The sequence below is a fragment of the Dioscorea cayenensis genome, chromosome 17 (assembly GCF_009730915.1).
Source record: "Dioscorea cayenensis subsp. rotundata cultivar TDr96_F1 chromosome 17, TDr96_F1_v2_PseudoChromosome.rev07_lg8_w22 25.fasta, whole genome shotgun sequence".
In the NCBI taxonomy this organism is placed as follows: Eukaryota; Viridiplantae; Streptophyta; class Magnoliopsida; order Dioscoreales; family Dioscoreaceae; genus Dioscorea; species Dioscorea cayenensis.
The window spans coordinates 5,634,299-5,640,957 of NC_052487.1; the positions used below are offsets into that span (position 1 = coordinate 5,634,299).

At 29.9% G+C, this 6,659-nt stretch overlaps 1 long non-coding RNA gene across 1 annotated transcript; it reads left to right on the forward strand.

Annotated features, from left to right (window-relative positions):
• The first annotated feature begins 1,550 nt into the window (after positions 1-1,550).
• Positions 1,551-6,326, forward strand: LOC120280271. Its single transcript, XR_005542284.1, has 5 exons — positions 1,551-1,876; positions 3,874-4,157; positions 4,245-4,354; positions 4,447-4,524; positions 5,041-6,326. It is a non-coding gene; the product is annotated as an uncharacterized LOC120280271 (long non-coding RNA).
• The last annotated feature ends 333 nt before the right edge of the window (positions 6,327-6,659 follow it).

Consider the following 6,659-nt stretch of genomic DNA (forward strand, 5'->3'; position numbering starts at 1 on the left):
AAATAAAAAAAGAATGAAAGGAGTAATATATTAGTCATCTGTGCAAATCATCGTGCCAAATCACAAATATAATAATATACTAATATCCTCATCAAATCTTGTGTCAAAAATATAAATAAAGTAATATATTAATACTCAGTATCAAAAAAATATAAATATAATAATTTATTAATATTGTGCCAAATACAGTTAAAAAAATACAAATATAATAAATTATTAATATAGTGCCAAATATAGTGTCAAAAATATAAATATAATAATTTATTGATACCATGGCAAACATTAGCGAACTTAGAAACAATATTTAGGGGTCTTTGAATTCAAATTTAAAAAAATTTATAAATATTAAATAACTTTATTAATTCAAATTGAGACGATAATTATCAATAATTCAAAAAAATATAAAAATATACATGCATCTAAAAAAATTTTTAGTTTAATTAGGTGAAAAAAACCTTGTCATATTTACATTATTAGCAAATAATTTAACTAAATGTTGAACACTAAATTAACAAATAATACAATTTAAAAAATGACTTAGCAAAAATTCACAATATAAATTCATTTATGCAACAATTATTTAAAAAATAATCTATAAATAATCAATTTATTATAGCAAATAATCACAACAAATATCTAATCGTTTTCACAACAATTTTCATAACAAATAGTCAAATAAATATTTAACAAATATCAAATAATTATTTTTTAAATATCAAATATTTTTAAACAATAAAAATCACACAAAAATTAAACAAATTAATTCAGATATAAAACAAATTTTTTAAAAAATATATAATAAGTCTCTATAATGAAAGATATAATATAAACTTGAAAGTTGGAAGAGATTGAGCAAAGAAAAAAAAACTCACAAACTACAACAATTGTTTTTAGAGATTTTGAAATAGCAATAGTATTTTTTTATTGTTTTATTTTTATATTTGTTATTAATATTTTTTACATTAATATCCTAAAAAGTTGAGAATAATGTATTGATAAGTTCAATAAAAATATATCTAAATATAAAATTTTAAAATAAAATATTTAAAGATCCATGCTTTTGGTTAGCCATATTATTTATTATGATCACCCAACATCAATTTTATTTAATATAATAATCTTATTATTTTTATTTAATTTATTTTAAATATTATGGGTAGAATTTTGAAAATAAATAAATAAATAATATCACTTTTCATACAAATGATAATTATTAATATTGTGATAATATATAAATATATGTATTTAGATATATATATATATATATATATATATATATGGGCAAGGGGGTGCTTGAGTACACCCTTGCCCCCTCTAAATCCACCACTGATGGCAAATATAGTGTCAAAAATATAAATAAAATAATTTATTAATACATTGTTAAACTACTAATTTATGATAAGATAATTATATATAAATTGTATTATGTATATAATTATATATACATAATTGGAGTCAACCAACTCGGCGACAACAGCTGCACTTAATTCGAGCTCTTCTCCTCCGCCGGGCTCTCCTCTGCTCAGCTGCAGCTGCGTCTCCTTCATCCGTCCCTCGGTTCTCTCAATCTCATTGAGGATCGTGAGATCCCGGAGAAGCTCCGGTAACTCGAAGTCCGATCCAACCGATCTAGCCATACGGCAGCCATATTTCACCCTAGTTCGCCGAAGCGTACTTTCATCTTCGCCGACCGAGCGCCGGCGGGGCACGGTGAATGCGGCTCAATCCAGCGAATCTGGAGTGTAGGAGAGGTAGTTTGATGCGGATCGAATGACGAGGGGGGGTTTGGAGTTGAATTGCTTCAGCTCGGAGATCCAAAAGAGAAAGGTCTCCAGTTCATAGCTTCTTCCTCTCCTCCTCCTCAAAAAGTCTCGAGGTACGTTTTTGGTTTCTTGAATTGTGCGTTGTTGTTGGAGTACTGATATAGGGAAGTGGTGGGCTGCTTTATATTGGTGGTTGTGTGAGAATGTCCTGGAAATTGGAAAAGCATTGGCCGGATTTTTGCCTGGTGTTCTTTTATGCTTTCCTTACGTTCTTATTTGATGTATTTATTTCAGATTTGACAAAATTCAAACTTTATCATCAATTGGATTGCTTATTCTCTAAGGTAGTGTTTGGATAGTGGGATATATAGTATTCCATGGAAGGGATATATCCATGGATGAAATATCCATGGATGGGAATATTCATGTTTAAGTGTTTGGTTGGATGGATTTAATAGTAAGAATAAAAATTGTTAGGTGTTTGGTTAGAGGGATAAAGATATGTAAAGTTTTGGATATCCATTTTTAAGTAAGTATTTGATTTAAATAACAGATATTAATAGATAAAATTTTTATTTATTTAGCATGAAATATTTTTAATGGATTACGAATGATGTATAACATAGTAAACAGAAACATAGTCTTCAAGCAAATCGTAGTCTTCAATGGGTTTATTTGTATATGGTTCTTCATTTGGATGGCTCTGCTAACAAAACAATAAAAAAAATATTATTAATGTTAGAGAAATATAAACAAACTGTAACTAGTGACTACAAAATTGTGGACGCCATCATTAAAACTCTTCACTATGTTTTTTTAAGAATGATTTTTCAAAAATTATCATTAAAAAATATTTTCAAATTTTTTAATTTAACTTAATTAATGGATGATTTTTTTAATTTATTTAAATTTAAATATTTGAGGAAGTATTTGATTTTTTTAAATAACGGATAATTAATGGATATATATTTTATTTATTTAGTTTAAATTATTTTAATGGATTATTAATGAATAACATATTTATTTATTATTTAACTTAGTTTTTTGAGTTGAATTTAATTAGTTTAAAATATTAAGAGAGATGGAGATGAATGAGAGAAGGAGAGAGAGAGTGATGAGATGGTGGGATGAGCAACGTCCCACCTATTTAGAGGGCCGCCACTCATCCCATTTTCAGTGATGGGGGTCATTCCCATCCAGCCCCATCCGGGAAACCAATCATCCGGATAGGGCTGTAGCCCTGGATATCCCATCCCTATCCTGGAATATCTAGGGCAGCAAACACTATCTAAGTATTTTCAGGGATATGCCCATTCATATCTTTGCATTTCCTTGGATTGTTTTTCACAGAGACTGTTGAACTAGTATACATTGATTTTAAAATTAACCCAGATTTTTTAAATTTCCATTTTGAAAAATGTTTAGCCATAATTCTAAAGAAATTGACTTTTGACTTATTGCAATTACTTTAATTACCTTGGATTAGTATTGTTGACCTAGTCATTCCATAGTTTTCAGTTATCATGTGCGTGCCTGTGCTGAGCAAGTTCTAGTTAGTATTGCCTTTCTTTGGTTTTATTACCGTGCTTTGTTAGGGTCTTAGTTGTTCATTGTAAGTGTTAATTTATGCATGAAATGGTTGGAAATCATGGAAAAAACGTTGGTTCATCCTCACACGCACATCTTTCGTCTTCTTCAAGAATGATTTTGTGAGTTTTATACGAATTCTGTGGTAGTGTTTATGCGATCACAAGTTTTACATGATGTTCTTATATAAGATAGGATAGAAGGTTGATGTTTCTTTTTGTGGATGTTTCTTTGAGCCATAGTTATGTTTCTGCATGCTCTCATATTATATCTGTCTTTCACTGTTTTAACATAGTTATTCTCATATTCTTATGGTCATGTTTCTGCTTGCCTCAAGAGCTTCTCCATGTTATAATCTTGTTATTTATTTTCTTGATTTTGAAGTTACATTCAATTGCGCAGAATTCAAGCTACTTCAGATTGCAATATTCTCTCTCTATGTATATGCATATACACAAACACATGCAACTCTTTAATCTTTCAACTTTTATAAAAAAAATTGGATGTCCTAACAATTTTGCAGAGTGTTCCTGTTCAAGTTGGGCAGACACCTCATTTACTTCAGTATTTTGGGGCATTGTTAACTAAGGGAAAACTCGATGCATTTGAGTCTCTAGAATTATCTCGCCTTGTGGTTAATCAAAACAAGAAAAAATCTTTTGGAGAATTGGTTGGCAGAGGACAAGCTTGAGTGCAGTGAAGAACTTGGAGATCTTGTGAAGGCTTGATCTCAGTTTATAAGATTAGCTCAATCATTTTTATCTTCTACACTATCTTGTTGGAAATAATATGGTTGAGGTTGGAGCTGTATGTTCTATTCTTTTTATCTTTGCTAAAAGATGGGTCCATCTTTTATTCACCTTCATCATCATCTAATCCATTTCTATTTTGTAGACTCTAGACAATATCTTGCATTGAAGATCTATATAAAAGCAAGGGCAACTCCAAAAATTGTTGCTGCTTTTGCTGAGCGTGGAGAGTTTGACTATATTCTTATGAAGCAGGTACTTGGAATCCGTATTTCTTGCTCGTTGAATTAGTTTGCATCTAGTGGGAAGTTTGGAGATTTATGAATATTACTGGTTGTGTATTGTAGCTGCTGGTTGTGTGCTGATAGTACTGATCTCCGTGTTCATTTGGTTTTGCTTGAGAAGAAAATATGCTGCAAATAATGGTGAGATTATGAAGCTTATTTTGTATCTTCTTTTATTATGTTGTTATGATTATCATTTTCTTAATCAGTTTGATAAAAGGCCATAGTCTCATTCGGTCAATGAATCTTTTCCTACTTGCTATTTGGCTCTTGGATTCACAGATTCTAATAGATCAAAACTTGGACCAAATAAAAACATGGTAATGTAAGGAATATATATACACACCTGCTAAAAAATTTCCAAGAAATAGCTATTTGTACCTTATTGTAGGATTATGCTAACAAATAACAGTTGTGGATAGCTGAAGCGAGAGAAATAGTTCTCATAATTAATGAATACTGGGGATAAATATATTTCTCAAGAAGCTAGAACAAGATACCTATTTAGTTGTCAGTGCAAGAAAATACATAGACCTTTTCCGAGAAGGCTTGCCCAAGTTTGGAGTTTCTGAATTTTCTTTCTTTTTGAAGAAAAAGGTGATATCTTTTCTCAATGCCAATAATGACTTAAAATTGATAGTTAGATCTTTGATGCAGCTCTTCTGTTCAAATGGGATGATAACGGAAGTTGTTTTATTTGGATTTTCGAGAACATGATCAATTGATGAAGGTTTGCTGTTGTTTGTTAAGGAGAATCAGAAGGTATGTTTTTGGATGAATTAGTTGTTTGTATATACAGCATTTGTAGTTCTTGTCACCCAGGTGGACTATATCTAATGGTGTATCAGAATTAGAATAAAGTTATTTTTCTTCAGTTGCATGTGCCCATCCGTGAAAAAACAATTTTTGGGCATGCCCTTTGGAAAAAAACAAAAACAAACTTCATAAGGATATTTTTTGCATGTTTTAACAGAACATTTGTGATAAATAAGGTAAGCAGTATTAGCTCAAGTTCTTTAGTTCTATAGTATGTATTATTTACTCTATATTATCAAGCAAAGATGTTGCAAAGATAATTAATATATTCATCATTTACAGTGATAAATATATTAATTAATATTCCATGTAGATGATGTTCATATCATTTAAAGATGAGAGGAAGAAAGTTTGAAGAGTGTCATCTCAGTTAATGAAATGCTCTTATTCATAATCATCTGATGAGAGTTTCAAATATCTTTTGTGTTCATATGATATATACTCAGTACTCTGATTTGGCTGAGAGACACTGGGCTTGACATGAATTGCTTAAAGATGAGATGAAGCCATTTTGTAGTTGGCATGGAACATTATGCCTGAGTGAGACATATTTGACTTACCACTGCTAATTGTTGTTCTGTGCATCTATTGTTTTTTTGGATGATATGATAAAGGCTATGTGACATTGATAGTTGATGGATTATGTGACTTGGCTTTAATAGATAAAGATATGCTTTTACTTATGGCCTTTAATTTTCAAAGCTTTTATTGATTTTCATGTGGAAATGTCTTAAGAGATAACCATTATCAACTACTATTAACATATCCTAATAGAGCTAGGTAAACATTACACAACTTGAGTTCAAATAGAAGGAAGGATTATATAAACCCAAAGTGTAGTTGGGGTACAATTTTCATTATTCACTTGTTAATTTCAGGATAGGTTGAATTTGAATAGAAGTGGTTTTGAAGATGTGAATGAAAGCTGTGGTAGCCACAGGGGCGGACCCACATGGGTGCCAGCTCGGGCTGGCCGGCCAGAAAACCTTAGAAAAACTATGTCCAATAAGATTTTTTATATGAATATTAATGTTTAATAATATTTTGTTTGCATTTAACTAACATGTAATTGGCATGTGCTTGAGTGGTTTGTGGGAGTTGGATGATAGGAGCCCACCATGGTTCAAATCCTACAGTTTGCAATGTTAAGTTTTTAATAATTTTAGTAATTAAAAACAAGTTTTTTTTCAAAAAATTGTGGAAATTTTAAAAATTATATTAAAAAAAATAATGTTCTAAACTTTATATTTTTTAATAATTAAGAAAAAATTAAATTGATAATGTGGCATGACAAATGTAAAAAATTTTAGTAATGAAAATTTTTTCTTATTTAAAAATTATTAAAATTTTAAGTTTTAATAAAATTTGAGAAATTATTCAAAACATCCTTCACAATGATAGTAGTTGACTTCAACCCCCTTTATCTATGAGTTCTGATTTTGCCACCGGTTGTGGTTGGA